General features: G+C 37.3%; 1 protein-coding gene across 1 annotated transcript in view; it reads right to left on the bottom strand.

The window, feature by feature from the left end:
* Positions 1 to 7694, bottom strand: part of LOC103469947 (transmembrane protein 132B) — a 243194-nt gene extending 235500 nt beyond the window's left edge. Inside the window, exons 1-2 of the mRNA XM_008418032.3 lie at positions 7547 to 7694; positions 7335 to 7399 (exon numbers count right to left, since the gene is read on the bottom strand). The gene's annotated coding sequence lies outside the window, so the exon portion shown is untranslated. The remainder of the gene's footprint in view (positions 1 to 7334; positions 7400 to 7546) is intronic.
* Positions 7695 to 17056: the final 9362 nt, after the last annotated feature.

The following is a 17056-nucleotide window of genomic DNA, read 5'->3' as shown; positions in this document are numbered from 1 at the left end:
TCCTTTTAAGAAGAACCCCAACACCTGACCTCCGTTTTAGGTAATGCAGCCGTTACTGTTTGGATGTGTTGAGATCTGAAAACTAGCAGCATTACATTGTAAAGCTCCCCTTGCTTGAGGAACTCTACATTCATTGTTAAAGGCTATTTTATTTCTATTAAAGTTTTTGAAATTTCTGTCCAACAGAAACATTTTTCCTCACAGAAAATAATAATTTAAAGTTATTTCTAGTCTTAATGCCTTAAGAAAAACTTCATAAACCTTGAACCTCTTTCACATTTTGTTGCATTTTAATCATCTTATGTATTTTATTGGAATTTAATTTGGCAGAGAAACACAAACTGGTGGAAGGAGGAGAATTATGGTGTTCAGAATCTGTCTCTGAAGCAAAACCTCCCCACAGGATGATGCCGCCACCACCTTGTTTCACAGTAATAAGAGTTCATTGTAATGTACAGCCAGTCAGTGTAAATAACTATAGGTCTGCAGTTATTAAACTCTTTATATTCTTGGATGATGGATCGAACAGCTCTCAAGAACCGTCACCACAGCTTTATTAACGACCTTTCTGCTGGTCTTCATGGTGCCGTTTGTTTAATACTGTCAGCCAAATTTACACAGAGATTCAAATTATACAGGTGGATTCCCTTTACTGAATTGGAGAGTTCAGAAGATGATTTGTTGCTCTGTATTTTATTAAGAGGCATCAGTTATGGTGGCTGAATATAAATGCCACTGATTTTTTTGTGTGTCGTAAATAATGTTGCATAAAATTTCACTCCCATTTCACAATATTGCATTACTTGTGGCTATTTATGAATTATAATATTATTGTAATGTGACAAAATATGAAAAAGTTCAAGGGGTATGATAACTAGGTAAACGGCGCTGCACCCACCAACGACATTTGCAGTTAGGTTAGAAATTATTACTGCTTGGTGGCATGTACATGGATTTGAGAAAAAAAAAATCCCACCATCCTCTAGAGGTGATGATGCATTTATTGCTTCACATAGGGGCCTACTGGATCTACACCCCCAACATGGTGCAACCATTTAGCAATATTGAAGAGCTGTATTTTAATGTTTTCTGTAATTTTGTGCATCAGGGTTTTTAGGGCGTTTTGTTTTATTGTTCAAGAGGGATTGATTCTTCAAAATGTGTTTATTTTTTCTTGTCCCAGTCGGCTTAAATTGTGAAAGGAGTTCATTTAATAAAATATTTTTGTTGCTTTAAAGAATATTGTTTGAGATTATTTAAGACAATAGATATGTTGTGTCTAATGTTTGTTTTTTATATTTGACCAATACATTTTAAATTACGTACAACATTTAAACGCAAATGTTTAAAGTGTTCTGCTCACCACAAACTTGTTGCATCTGAACACACATCAAGTTATAGTAATGCTGAAATATTTAAATGACAAAACCCTTTTAAAAAGTCCTCTTATAGTTTTTCTTTTCAGTTGAGATGCCAACAACTGCTGTATGGACAGGAAATAGTGTTCTGATTAATAAGGCTTATACAAAACAGTTGTGTGTAATTCATCAAGCTATTCAACAACGTTTCATTTCAACTCTAAGTGTTTATCTTGCATTACTCTCCGTTCATCAGGCTCCTTCTGCAAATGCCGTTTTGTTTTTGAGCAGGTTGCTGAAGAGTTTTATTTCACTGTGCAGTGAATTAGGTTCAGCGATATGGTTTAAAATCTAAATAAGGAATTCATAAAGAAAGAGTCCTTTATATTTCTTGGAATTACATCACTGTAAGGAACTATTCGCACGGAAAAGCATCATCAAAACATTTAGTGATTTACGCAACCTGCCTTCAAGGGAACTGCAAGATACTAAAGCTTTTCTATTTTTCTCAAATTATTTTTTTCAGTTTTAATGATTAGCGTATTCAAAGACAGCATTAACACCATTTTCTCACGCTACTCTTTCAGCTTTGACTTTTTTTTTTTTTTTTTGCAGTGTTCAGAGAATTAATGGGCTCCGAATTGCTCCCTCACTCAATTTCTTCATTTTCAGTGAGTCCTTGGTGGATTTACTCGTCTGTTCGCCATTATTGTCATATTGCTGGATCCAGTTTTACTTCAGTCTGAAAAGTAGTTTTTGCAGATAGTCTCCCATTTTTCTCCCTGATGCACAGTAAAATTTATGGCAGCTTCTGTGATGCCAAGTCCTGCTGCTGCAAAGCATCCCTAAACCATGGCAAACCCAGCATACTAAGGAGTTGGTATATGAATTTGATTATCAATGTTTTTTCTTCTGTACTATAAATATCTTACACAGCTCTGTTGAGTTTTCCCTAAAATAGAACTCCACTGAAAATTTCAGAACTTTACCAATTGTTTAAATAGCTGAAACTATACATTGTATAACGTCTAAATCGCAAAAATAGAGTGAAAGTGAAATTGTATTGCTGTTGGTCTTGTGTGACATCAATGTCAAACTATTAGCCAATTAAACTTTTCAAAACCTCTAATTTTGCAGGCTTAAGTGAGTCCAATCATGGTGAAACCTCTACAAATCAGATTTCAAAAACAGGAATGACAACTTGCAAGAGTTTTGGATCCTACAGAAGAATAAAGGTGGTATTTTCTACAGTGCAGAAAATATTAATGTCAACAAATTAACTTTCCTTAAACCTTGACCGGAAGAACCGGAGATGAATTTTGCTTTGGTGACCCTTCTCAGTGCTTCCTCCTCCCTGAGGTTTAAAGGGTCAAGTGTAAGCTCATCCCCTCAGTCACCTCCAAGCAGCCTCATTATCGGGAAACATAACGAGCAGGGACTTGGCGAGTTTAACGAGGGCCTAACGAGGTGCTGGTGTCTGCCGTTACCGTGGCATCTGGTCACAACTCATCAGGCAGTTGAAGAAAACAAGGTACAATCTACCAGATGTTCCCTTAATTTCAGTTTTTACTTTGCTTTTGTCCATTTCAACAAAGAGACCTCTTTCATTGGAGAGAATTTTGATTGGAATTTAAAAGTTCCTTTGAAAAGGCGTTTCATTTTTGTAGGATAAACATCCGATATATTTTACACGCCATCATGCAGCCGCAAACTAGCATCTGAAATTCCCCCCCCGGCCCCCCCAAAAAAACTACAATTTAGATACATGTAGTTTGGAAAAACAGACTAAAAGGGCTTTTGCCATATGAATCCCTATAACCGATTCATGTCAAAGAGGGAAGTTTTTTTTTTTAAGTTTCCAGTGCAATATTACATCTTAATGCAAGGAAAACATGCTGCTCTTTAGCATTCCTTGAAATCAAAACACACTTGGGCAAATCAACATGGAAAAAACTGTGTATGTTGGGCATGGGGCACAGTGTTGGCTCATTCAATGAGCTCTACTAGTTAGAGATGTTTTAAAATCCATATAGATGAGGGAGAAAGTGTCCCTATTAGATTTAGTATCTTTTTAAAGTGGTAAAGAATTTCTAATTACTCATTAAATTGTTGTCTCCTGCATTTTCAGTGTTGGAGACAATCGTAACCTGCAGAATAAACTCAAGCAAATTACGTTTTGCAATTTTTATTTATTTATTTTTAAAGATGCGTTGAAACAAAATCATGATTGTTTAACAAAAATGGGAAAACAACACAGAACAAGAGACAAAGAACAGCCTGACTGCCAGTAAAACAAAGCATTGGCACATGTTGGTCGTTCTTGGTCTGATGAAGCGATGTCTTATTCCAGATGGTAAGAGATTAAAAAGTCCATGAGAGGAATTTCTTGTGATACAGAAAGCTTAATTTTTTTTTTTTGCATTTCTCCTTAAAATTGGAGAGAAACAAGGAGGTTTTTTTTTTTTTGATAAGTTCTTAAAAAAAAAATCTAACTTTTGAAATGTGTTGAAAGTATTAGAAAGATTTTCATCACAGCAGTTCACCATGTAAGCTAACTCTGGTTTATTTTTACTTAATCCAATCAAGGTTGCTTCACCTCCAGACTTAATTTCCTGCTGTTTGACAAGTTTAGAAATACAAAAAGAAGAAAAGGCTAAACACATAACCCTGAGGGGCTCCTGTGATCAGCTTGATAGAGTGTTTTGTTTTCTGCAGACCAGCAGCTGTTCTTAATGCTTTCCAAATTAGGAAGAACAACCTAAGAGGTGTCATAAGACCAAAAATAAATTTGGAAAATTTGTTTGAAAACTTGTTACTTGAATTTAACCTGAGTTGCCACAATCTTGTATTTCTGTCAGCATAGCAATGTGCCATAAAATATAAAGTTTGTGTGAAAACGTGGTAGAATATAAATGGAGGTTGTGCTGTGAGTTTCAAGTGTGTGAGAGAAACTGTGGCTGTGTACAAATGTAGGGATTGGAGCTGTTAAATAGCCATAAATAAGTGTATTGTTTCACATGACAAACAAAATGAAATTGACAAAATGCTTCATGAAAGAAAGACAAGCTGTGGAGAATGTTTAGCAGAGTAAAGACCGGAAGCACAGACATTTCCTGCCTCATTTCACCCAGTTTTACCCTGTTTTCAGAAATTTCAGCATCTGTTGCCCTGGCACCAGCCCTGGTAGCCGTTACAAAAACCAACCTGTGAGTTGGCTGATGAAGCTGAAGTTTGGATCAGATTCTCAGCTTTTGATCCAGTACCATTTCTGCTGCAAAATCATTTAAGCTGGTCAGTCCTCAACTTATTATTCTACGCTGAACAGGGACTCACAAGTTAAGATTTATGAAAAAGAAATTAACTCTAATCAAAATTTTAAAGGGCTTCCTTTCATCAGAGGACTACTTTGGATAGAGGGGTGTGTAAAATGAACAATTGGATTGGCCAAATTATTCTACAGGTACTGCAGATGATTTAAGAAACCATTTGCAGCTTTTTTTTTCTTGAGTGGGCTCAATTGGAAAAGTACATGTTTGTTGGATTAGAACTATGCAAGATGCAACACCGCTGAAGACGCATGCCATCTGTTTTCAGAGGAGAATCCAAAGACAGTTAAAGAACTTTGAGTACAAACAGAAAGATTAAAAATACACATTAAAATTAAAACAAAAATTCTCTCAAATGCAGATAAAATGTAAAACTGGCTTGAATTGTTCGCAAAATAGGATAAAATTGTGGTAACTTATTGTACATATTTTTCTAAAGCTTTGTTTCTTTGTGAAGTTAAAGAAACAAGTTCAAGAAATTGTTAGTTGTTGGGTTTATTTATTTATTTTTGTCAAAACATTTGCTGGAGTAAAACAAACCCTCCGCTGCTAAAACTGGTGTGTAGACCCAGCAAGTTTGCACTGACGAGGCTCCTAGCCAGGCTTAGATTGAGCTGCTAATCCTTCGGTAAGAGTTGGTAAACCACTACAGCTGACGTAGGCTAGTTGCCAGCTGAAGCCAACTGGACGGTCTTTTCATGACACACATGAATGGTCTCTCTCACACACACACTCACAAATATTGATAATGTAGAATGACAAACAAACTGCGGTTTGTCTAACTTTCAAATTCTTCAGAGATGCATCCATATGCAGACAGTTGCATGATTGGTGTCCAGACATGGAAGAAAAAACTAAGCCGAAAAAAACGTGGATGCAGTATACCGAGACAGAATTGGTGCTTTTAGAGTTTCTTTTGGCATTTTGGGTAAAACATTGTTAGGAATAAAATAATAATAATAATAAATTCATTAGAATTTCTTCATTTGATCAGGAACAACAAAAATGTATGAGGTAAAAGTGTGGGAATTTAGTATTTATAGGTCTACTAGTTAATTTATACATATATTCTAAACACATACACACCCTGACGTACACACACGCTTGCTAAGATTTGGACTCAGACCAGGAGTGCAACAGCTTGCAATGAATATTCAGTGAACATTAATGTGTGTAAGGGGGAAACATTTGTATAGAAGTGTGGTTGCTGGCTGGTGTAAGCCAACTCCACAGGAAACACACACTCCTGGGACAGGACATTTTGTCTAGAGTGGGTTTGCGGGTGTGTACTCCTTGTGAAGTACCTGAGGGACATGCAGGGTACTTGTGTTCCAGAGTATAGCAGGAAATCAGCACAGTAAAAGGAAAAACAACTAAAGGTTAATCTTAACAGAAAACAGCACAACCCATTGGCTTGAGGTGGCCTTCATTTTTAAGACATGCTATCGTACTCCTTACTCGGAAACCCTTAAAACGTCAGTGCAGACAATTGCCTTTAGAAGTCTCCATAATTAGTAAAACAGAATCCAGTTGTGCAATTTAAATGCAGTAAATAAAACAGTGATTGTGAATAAACTGGAAAAAAAGCAAGCAAATATTTAGTCAGAGCCAAAATGACTATAATAATTGAAGACAAACCAGAAAGACCTCCGGGTGTACTGTAATTACAATAAAATCAACCTCTAATATTTTGACTCAAGATGGCAAAATTCAAAAGCAAGCTGCTCTTTGCAGATTTTGTATTGAGAAAATTTGAAATGTCAAATCAATTTCCTTCTTCACAATGATTCTCTATTTTGTTTGGGGCCATCACATAAATCTCGTGAAAAAATGGAAATAAATGGCAAGATTATTTGAGAAAGGTAGCATTTCACAAATAATTAGAGACATCAGGGAAAAGATCTCCAACTTTTTTTTTTATTATCCCCCTCTGAACAAAACTTAGCTCAAAATCATTTTTGTAACTTTTTCCAACACACCCTTCCACAAACAACACAGAAATGAATTAGATATACAAATCGGCTTCATGGGTGCATGGGGCTGGATGCACCAACATCAATCTTTGTTAGGAGACTTCAGGAAGCATTTGCCACTCTAATTAGATGCATGTAGTTTCAGAGCTTGTTTGTTGCAGAAAACAATTTAGTTGATTAATGGGCTGATGAGATGTGATTGGATAAATTGACAGCAGGATCATTTCATCATCTACTTCTTCCAGTCTCTTAGTTCAGTCTGTTAGTCAGAGCCAGGATTCAGTAAATTAATCAATAAGTAGACAGTCGGCAGAATTTTATCAAACAATTTATAAAGGTTATATCATATGATGCACCACTTTATCTAGAAAGTTTTGACAAAACGTAATCTTGGGCTTCAATTGCAGGTGCAAAACTATTAGGATCATGACTTTTAATTTAAGTAGAAATGACCAACTTGTATTGTTAAGGGGAAATCTAAGGAAACACAAGATGGCTAAAGCTAGCAGGGACAAAAACCTAATTAGAGAATGCAGAACTGCACCGATCATCTTGCTGTAATGGAGTCAGAGTTTGTCCCGAGTGGCAAGACTGGACCCAAAAGCAGACAGCAAGTAGGTACAGAAGCTCCACTTGATTAAACGCATTTAAATATTTAAGGGTATAAAGGGACCTACCTTAAAACTCTCTCAGGGTTTTATCCATTCACCAGGTCACCATTTTGAAGAATAGATGATATGATCTGTTGATAAAATACAGTGGTAGTGAATTTAGTTAAATTTTTAATATTAAAGTTACAGTGGATAGTTTATTGGATTATGTTTCTAAGTGACATTTCAGTATGAAATAAAATGTTTGATTAAACACTAAGCAAAAAATATAAGCTTACTTTGCAACATAAACTCTGAAGTGATATTGACTCCAAAATCCAGTAAACAAGAGCATCAAATCAAGAAAGACGCAGAAACAACAAACTTCTCAGAAAACAAAAGGAGAAACAGGTGATAAACGATTAGCAAACGCAGACCGGGTGTGACAGAACAGAAGAAGAACCAAAAGGAAGTGAGGTTAGGGTTTTTCAAAATAAGACAGGAAGTCTTGATAACCAGAACACAAAATATGAAATAAATAAATAAAATTAACAGAAATGGATATAAAGTAATTAAAACATGATACGCCAGACTTTGTGGGATTTAAGACAAAATGAATATTCGACAATGAGGCAGTTTACAGGAGTCTGTAGATTCAGTTGTTTACCTCCTGATGTGATGGAAATGTCTGCAGATGTTTTCCTGTTCCTGCTCCTGTACACAGGGAATAAAAGACAAATGGTTCTATAACACTGCTTCAGAACACTCCTGTGTAGTGTTAGCTATTATAAACTGTTGTGGTTATTGTCACAACATGAGATGACATGACACGTTGACAGTTTCATCCCATAGTTACAGCTACAATACCATCAGCCGCCTGGCTTCTCAAATGCTGGCAAGAGGGCAGGAGGAAAACTTAGTGAATCACTTGGTTGTCCATCAAACTGCAACAACTGCTGCTGAACAGCCACTGGAACAGTTGTGTTTAGAAGCATCGGGGATTTGCAACAATCCACAACACCATATGATGGATTGGCAATTAAAAAAATGTTATTGTGGAAAAACACAAAATCAAGCCAGACGTAAAATCACTGCCAGGGTTTTGTGGAAGGCACAGAAAACATTGAGAGACCGTCTTGTTTTCTGTTGCCACATGCATATATTCTGAACACTAAGCTATTTTCTGCAGAGCTCTGTGTTTTATCAATGAGTCAGTCTTATAAAAAGCGACAAAGAAACGAGTTTGAAGTTGACAAAAATAAGGTAAATCGCTCTGCAGTGAAACGAACAAACTATCATTTCATGTCAAATTAAAGAGCTCTTTATAGCCACAAGAATTAGACCTGGGGGGGGGAAATACGAGAAAAGGTTAGTTTAATTTCATTCATTAGTTTTCTGTGGGCTCTGAAGTTCAGTTTATTGTTAGTTTTAGTGCTTGAAAGGTAGCATTCAAATTTTTAATGATAACAGCTAAACATTTGTCTGTTCTTATTTGCCTTATTTTTGCACATCTACTGTCCAGTACTAAGAATCTACAATCCATGACGCAGAGCAAAGGAGGACAGACATAACACCCTCCCCCTCAGGCATGGAAACACTGGAGTTGAACATTAAAATCCGGTAAAAACCTTAAACCTTCTCTAAAGGCTCTTGTTAGCGCCCCTCTGCCATTCTCTTTTATTTTTTTTGCCCGTCTATATCCAACCTAGTCCCCTTGGCTATTTTTGGGCCAATTAGGCTCGTTTCTATGCCCAGTTTTTGGAAAGATGTGTGGAGTGAATGGCCTTGAGTGAAATCTCAGCCAGGGGAGGGTGAGGACAAATTCACAGCAGGTCATTGAAGATACAAACTCAAGATGTGTGAGGTAGATGGCTTAAGTGAGGTAACTAGTAACAAAACAAAAATGTATTTTTCCCCGTTTTGCTTTCTCTAAGTAAACTTTAGCTGTTTTGTAATAATTGGACGTCTTGAAGAGTTTTTTGTGTATTCACCGAAACAAGAAAACAGCTGATCATAGATTTGAAGGAATAAGTTAGAATTCCTAAATCCAATTTAGTTGTTTTTTTTTATATACATAAAATGAATGAAAAAATTACACTAGGACTTTATGGATATGGAACATTTCTGCTTTACAAAGACTTAAATAATTATCTTTTTGCAGTAGCATCGTCTTAGTTGATAAATATGTTCATAGGACTTACTGACATAGGAAAAGCCTGTCTTAACCCGCTTTAATCTCTCATACAGAGTTTGAGATTGATCCACAGTTCAAGGTGAGGCTCTTCCCACAGCAATGCCTTAAATAAATACATCCATCATACTCAAACCTCTAATCATCCTGTAGTTTCCCTGCCTATTGAAAAAAGTCTCAAAGCATTAAATGCACCGGATTTTCTTTAGTGATGGGGATCATGTTTTTGTGTTAGTGAGATCAATAAAACACCAAGAGGAGAAAATGCTGTTCTGAAGCAAAAAACCTGTAGCACAAAGCAAAGTGCACACGTATGATGTAATAAATATACGGAATACACCAGTGGTCCAAGAAATTTGATTTCAGTCTCCCACTGCGCTGACTGCACAGACAGAAATGCACAAGCCAGGGGAGAGAGCAAGATGCAGCACATTTAAACAAAACTCCAAAGTTAATTGAGGTTAACAGAAGTTTTGGTACTTGATAAAATAATTTGATTGCACTTAAAGTGGGAATATGTAGCTATATATCCCAATCCAAAAGAAATATTGATGGGGTTGGATGATTTTTGAAAGCCATGTGTTGTTTTTCTTTCCTATCACGCTCATACGTGAGTGTGTGTGTCTATCACAGAAATCCTCCTCCTAACATACCTTAACGTTTATAGCTGTAACGTCACATCATGTGAATATTCATCTTCTTTCTAGATCACATGGTACATTGTGTACATTTTGTTGGCATCTTCAGCATTTTCACACTCAAACCATCGGATAGAAAACATGTAACTTGTAATGTTACAAGCAACATTATTCTGCAAGTGGATGACAACAGTACTAGTAACAGACCTGTGGTGGGTATTCACCCTGAAAAAAGATCTGAGCAGCCGCAAATTAAAAAGGGCAGATAAGAGCAGACACATACCTGTCGCCATGCTGAATGAGTAAACTGTCTGGTGGGTTTGTGTTTGCAGGTGGGTGAATATAAAGTGTAGGTGTGTGTGCGTGTGTGTGTGCGTGTGCGTGTGCGTGCGTGCGTGTGTGTGTGTGTGTGTGTGTGTGTGTGTGTGCTTAGTCTCTGGGTCAATATCAAGTGTCAATCCTTATCCCTGTGTAATCCAGTTCTCCTGATAACGCTGTTTTCTTCTTTGCGTGTGCGTGTATGAATGTGAAAATGTGAACAACACACACACACACACACACTTTATCCTCATGTAATCCACTGACCCTGATCAACAGAAAAAGAAAGGGAAACTACAAGTGAGCCTGTGTGCATAAAACGTTTATTTTCACCTGTTATGTCTCTGTGAATGTGTTTCTGCAGTCAAGGACACAGATCAATCCAGATAAAAGACCCGGCCGTGGGAAAAATCATTATGATACAATTAATGAACAGAAATCACAGACTTACTGGATCATTCGTAAGTAGTGGGAGGTGTCTTGATTGGCTTAGTTTTTCTTTTTTCTCAGAAACCTAGGTAAGAAGAATCTCTCTCTTTGGGTTTAATCTTTTTTGTTTATTTTCGTAAGTGGGATATTGAGCTCAGCAGAGCAGATTAAACTTTAATTCTCTTTTTTGCTTCATTTACTCCACTCTAATATGCTTTAAAATACAGCTCAATATCTTCTGCATTCACAGCAGAATAATCAAAAGTTCCCACTTTAAACTTCCCATGATATCTCGTTCTGTCTTCTCTCTCTCTCTCTCTCTTTAACAATTATTTTATTATTTAAATAGTTTATAGTCATTTTGCATGGAGCACTTTCACTTTATCACCACTGTAAAACTCTTCCCAACATGCCCAGCATCAAATGTGATCATATCTGGGTTTCTTCTGTGACATATTTAAGTCTTTAATTCAGCTTTGAGCTTTTTTCATTGTGATTTGATCCACTTTGTCATGACCTCCTTAAATTAAAATGTGAGTAAATCAAGTAACATGTTATATGTTTAAGGAGTTCTTGTGTCTTTTTATTAGGCACACCTTTCTAATAAAAGGTTGAACTGACAATTTCAAGTGAAAGATTTTAGTCCATACTGACAAGATAGCATCATATTGTCTCTGATTTGTCTCCTCTGCCTCCATGATGATCATCTCTGTCAACATCCCATCCCAAAGATGATCCATCTGATTGAGATCTGACTGCGGGGCCACTAGAGTACCGTGAGCTCAATGTCAAATTCAAGAAGTTGGAGATGATTGGAGCGTCGGGACATTGCATCGTCCTACTGGAAATAGCCCGAAGACGGGCTGATTAAAGGCTGGATGTGTCTTTTAAAAGATGCTTAATTTGTACCTAGAGGTCCAAACTGTGCCAAGATGATATTCTCGGCAACATTATGACGCCAACATCATCCTGACATGTTGATAAAAGCCAGCATTATCCATATGTTCATGTTGCTTATGCCAAATTCTGAGCCTCCCAGTGACAACCAAGACTCATCAGAACAGGCAAAGTTTTTATTTTTTATTTGTCTTTGTACAATTTCACAGATCCTGTGTGAATTACAGCATCAGTTTCATGTCCTCAGCTGGTATGAAGGATACCCAGTGTCCTCTATCTGCCTCAATGTTTCACATGCTTTGTGTACATAGATGTCATTTTTGTCCACATAACAGTTTCTCACTGGATATTTTCTCCTTTTCAAATCATTTTCTGTAAGCCCAAGAGATATTTGTTCATGACAATCCCAGCAAATTAGTAGTTTGTGAAATATTCATACTGCCCATCTGGCACCATGCCTTGTTAAAAGTCACTTAAATCCTCCGTCTTCAATGTTCTAATGTTAAATTTAAAACCCAGTCGTGCCTGAAGCCAAATGCATTTAGTTACTGCCATCTGATTGGCTGATTTGTTTATGTTAACAGGCATTTGAGCAGGTGGATCTAACTAAGTGGCCTGTGACTGTTTAATTTTGTTAATGTGTCCCTTATTGTAGGGCTGCACAGTGGCGCAGTTGGTAGAGCTGTTGCCTTGCAGCACAAAGGTTCTGGGTTTGATTCCCAGCCCCGGTCTTTCTGCATGGAGTGTGCATGCGTGAGTTTTCTCTGGGTACTCCAGTTTCCTCCCACAGTCCAAAAACATGACTGTCAGGTTAATTGGCCTTTCCAAATTGCCCCTAGGTGTTAGTGTGTGTGTGTGTCCTGTGTGTCTCTGTGTTGCCCTGCAACAGACTGGCAACCTGTCCAGGGTGTACCCCACCTCTCGCCCGGAACGTCAGCTGGAGATAGGCACCAGCAACCCTCCCGACCCCACTGATGGATGTCCCTTATTGTACATTTTCATGTTAGATGCATTGACTAGAAGTTCAACCTGACAATTTAGGCAACCTGAATACAAAATAAAAGAATATTGTTCTTCGGTTTTCATTAAAAATTTTGTGTCAATTTTGTGTCCTTCTGTTCAGCAGTTTACATAAGATGTCTTGAAGAAGCATTACAAATAATAATTAAAAAAAAGACTATCATTAAATTTCAAGACACATTTGTAAAAGTCTTTATATAAAAGTTTTTTTTATATTTAGTTTCATTCTAGTTGCTTACAAGGAACCTTGATGTCAACAGAACTCGATTTTTCCGCCTTTCTGTAGCAGTTAGCTCAGAAAGCCATTTCAGTGGAGAGTTTCTGCAACACTGCCTTCTGTCCTTCCCCATCCTGCCAGTTTTTTTCCCCCCATCTCATGTTCCTCTCAATCATCGATCCATCCGTGTTTCCATCTGTCTGCGTCAAACGCATCCAGCTGTATCTGTCTCACAATCAAACAGTAAATCTCTGAAGCCAGTGATCCGATTCTGACAAAACTCAAACTGCACCATATTTCTGTGCTGAAATTTCAGGTGTACAAACTCAAAGCAGCTGTTGAGATACAAAGCTTTGTTTGATCACCTGAACCACAAGGATTAAAAACTTCTTTGGAAGGTGCGGTTAAGAGGTGCTTCTTGTGATGGTTGGTGTTTTCGGTATCAATTAGCCATTTTTTGCTTCAATAACTCTCTGATCTTTCATAGTGTGTGTACAAAATAGCATTTTTCTATTTAGAAAAATGCTATTTTTCTAAATAGAAAAATAGCATTTTCTATTTAGGAAGAAAATGCTATTTGCATTTTCTTCCTAAATATTTGCTTTATAGTTATTTGCAGGATTGTTCTAAAAAAATTGGGGCAAGTACATCCTTCAGTAACATTCATACAGTTGAATTCTGTGAAACATGACAGATCCGGGTGGATCAGGAATTTGACCCCCCTGATCCACCCAAATTAGGTCTGAGCAACCTCCTGCTGGTAGATATTATTACAGTCATTTAATCACACTGTCTTGTGTTAGATTATGAGTAGTTTGTGGGAAACGGGTGGGAAGTGAGAACAAATGGGCAAAATGCAGAATTTTCTACCTGAAAAGGGCATGAATTAATCAAAAATACCAAAGATAGGAAATAGCGACGGACCAAATCGAGCAGCTTCCATGACATAACACAACAAGCTAAATAAAGATAGCCAACTGTAGTTGAATTATTTAAAAAAACAGTTTAAAGATACTGGAGTTACAAAGATGTTAAGTTTGAGAATCATGTTTTTACATACTGTCTGTATGCATCAGATGTAAAATAACAAATGCTTCCACTTTAAATGATCCCTTTAAAATTCTGAGATCATTTTGGAGCTTTTCTCGAACCTTACTCCGTCGGTGACTTTTAAACTGGTGCTGCTTCTGTGAGCGAGCGAGGAGGAAATTTCACATTTGTGGCTGACATGTTCACGTGCAATTCTTCAAGCAATGATTTTGATTTTTTTTTTTCCCCAAACAGACATATTTTACTTTTGCTGAGCTAATCCCAGCATGTGACCAAACTGCACGACAGCTTCTCCGGCACCTTTCAGCTGATGCATCTCCTGGCTTTCTTCTGCGAAAGACCCAATGCCTCAAGCGATTTAATTGGAAACATTAGAAAGTCAATAATGTCTCCTGGAGCTGAACCAGAGAATTTGTGCAAAGACACATATTTTACTCAAGTAATAAAAATCAGGCTTCAGTAGTGAAGAGAAGAGAATTGGTTGTGTGGACAAAGAGGGAAGCCACCTACGTTTGAGCAATCCCGCAGAAAAAACCCCCAGCAGAGCAAAGAGAGCGAGACTGATTGACGGGTGGAATTGGAGGACTATAAAAATGTTCATGGCATTCAGCCTGGGTGGCTTACATGTGTGACTTCAGAAAAAAGCTTTATCTCTGTCAGTTTCAATTCTCTCTCCCTTCTTTGCCTTCTGTTTGGTTTGACTTTTAGTTTCTAAGCTCCTTGCCTTACCTGTCTCTAGCTGATTATTAGGAGTCCTTTCTTCCTCCATTGCGCCTCATTTTCTTTTTCTTTCCCCCTTCGAAGTTTTCTGTTGCCCTCTGCTTTCCCTCTGTGGCAGTTTGATAAAGGAAGACAACCATGGAGGTGTTTGCATGCATTTGTTTATTTTTAGCTGTTAAAACTGCATTCCTTCCGTTTCAGGCTGCAAATAGTGACACCCAACTTCCTGAGAACAGTTTCGTTAAGATGACAATTATATTTTATGTTTATTTGGGGTATCAACGTTGTCTTCCACATGACATAAAAACTACAACAATGGCTTTATGAAGGCCCGAAGGGCAATTTTTTAAAATTGTTTTTAAAGTTATATGTCAAAATTCCTATAAAAAATCTACATGCTGTTGTCACAATCACTAACCCACTTTTGTTTTTATGCAGAAAAGCAGGAGTAAATATTTGAGGCCTTGCAAAGATGTCCAAAAATGAATTGTCTCGCTAAAACTACAAACAGCAATGTATGTTATTTCGATGTAAAACAATAGATAAACAAAAGTAGCAGATCATTTTGAAGGATAGATACTTTATAAATGTCTTAATTTTTGGTGGTGGCAGCACCATGCTGTAGGGATGCAATTTTTCAGTACCTGAACATACAGTGCAGTCAGACTGACAGTGAATTGATTCTCATTAAAAGATGCCTGCATGTTAGGCTGGCAAAGTAAGTCTGTCCCTGAATCTAATTGTCTTTGGCGAGGCTTTAAGCATTACTACTGGCAGTACATCTTATTTCAGTCTCGGCTTGAGCTATATTGCAGCTCGTTTATACCTCTGACTCAGACATTTAAATCATTTATTTTTGCAACATTGACTTCCCGAACCATTTTACACAATTAAAGGCAAAACGGCGTGTGAAGGAAACAACTGCCCATTTTGCCCAGGCCGCATCTTTGCAAAGTGGGTTCTTTTGAAATCCTCCAAGATATTGCTCTGCAATCGATTTCAGGGTCAAGGGTTGAATGAAAAAGAGAGAAGAGAAGAGGAGGTAAAAAACAGGGTTTTAAGAAAGGCCTCGGGAGCAAACACAAAGGCTGCAGAGAAGAGTCAAAAGGTAATGATGCTGGGAACTGGGGAGCCAGGAGTAAAGGCATTGGATGCAGACAGACTAGTACGTAACCAACACAAGAAAAACTTTGTGTGAATCGTTACAACAGACAGCTGTGTCATTAATCTGAGTGGTTTCAGTTTATTTTTGAGATTAGCACCATTTAAACTGAATGAACAGCTCACACCGGTCAAGTACAAAATGAAGCCACTGTTGTATTTTTCTGCTTTGTTATGTCCTCTGGTTTAACCGATGAATATGACTGAGAGAAAAACAGCAAAAAAGGTTCTTATCACTGATGGTTATTTGTGAATTTGGCAAACACTTTAGCTTGTCACCAGCCGTTTTCGCAAAGCGCTCAACTCTGAAATCCAGACCCCCCATCATTCTCTCTGTCTGCACTCCTTTTTTCTTCAAAATGATAGCAACCAAGACTTCCAAATCCTTTCTATTTCTGTCGTTTTCTTTCCAAATCAGATTGACTGACAGGTCTGAGCGTTCACACTTACCCTATAAAGGTTACAGGGATCTTCAAAACTGCCTAGTTTACTTTTTAAAGAGCCATCGATCAAAATGAGTGGCTTCCACACGAAAGGACTCAAACACTCACGCAGAGAAAACTTTTCCTGGATCAATCCATGTCTTTTATCTTCATCCCAAAGTTTCCATCATGAACTACAAACTTGAACAACAACACCAATCCATGCTCATCAATGATGTGTGATGAGCACGGATTTGCTGATGTGATCAAGGGATACTCCATTTACCATAACTTGGAACCAAACTGAAAATATTGATATAAACAGTCAAAGTCTTGGTTAAAGCTTCAAAACTTGCATTAATTAGCAAATGCACAAGGAAGCAACTCTAAAGTCAAACTAGACCTCTACATATTCCCCAATTACAGAAAAATGTGTTTGGGGTTTAGTTTAAGGTGCAAAAACAAGAAGAAAGTTCTGCATGCCTTGGACTTTTTCTTCCTTTTTTGTCCTTGACATCTTAGTAAGACGTCAAGTTTAGAGCTCCTATAAAGTCAGCATAGAAACCAAATCTTCAAATTTCTGACCGATACTCCTGTTGTCATGTCTAAAATGGTTTAATGTCCATTTTTACTTATTCTCGTTATACAGCGCTTTTGTCAATCTCTCTTTTTTAGTATCCTTTATAAATACATATAATTTGATATTTTCATTGAACCCAGAAAACTGTAGTCAATCAAATAACTAA

Source organism: Poecilia reticulata, chromosome 9, assembly GCF_904066995.2.
Source record: "Poecilia reticulata chromosome 9, P_reticulata-male-v2, whole genome shotgun sequence".
NCBI classification, from domain to species: Eukaryota; Metazoa; Chordata; class Actinopteri; order Cyprinodontiformes; family Poeciliidae; genus Poecilia; species Poecilia reticulata.
The sequence above is the reverse complement of the archived record's forward strand: the minus strand, read 5'-3'. Positions and strand labels throughout refer to the sequence as shown.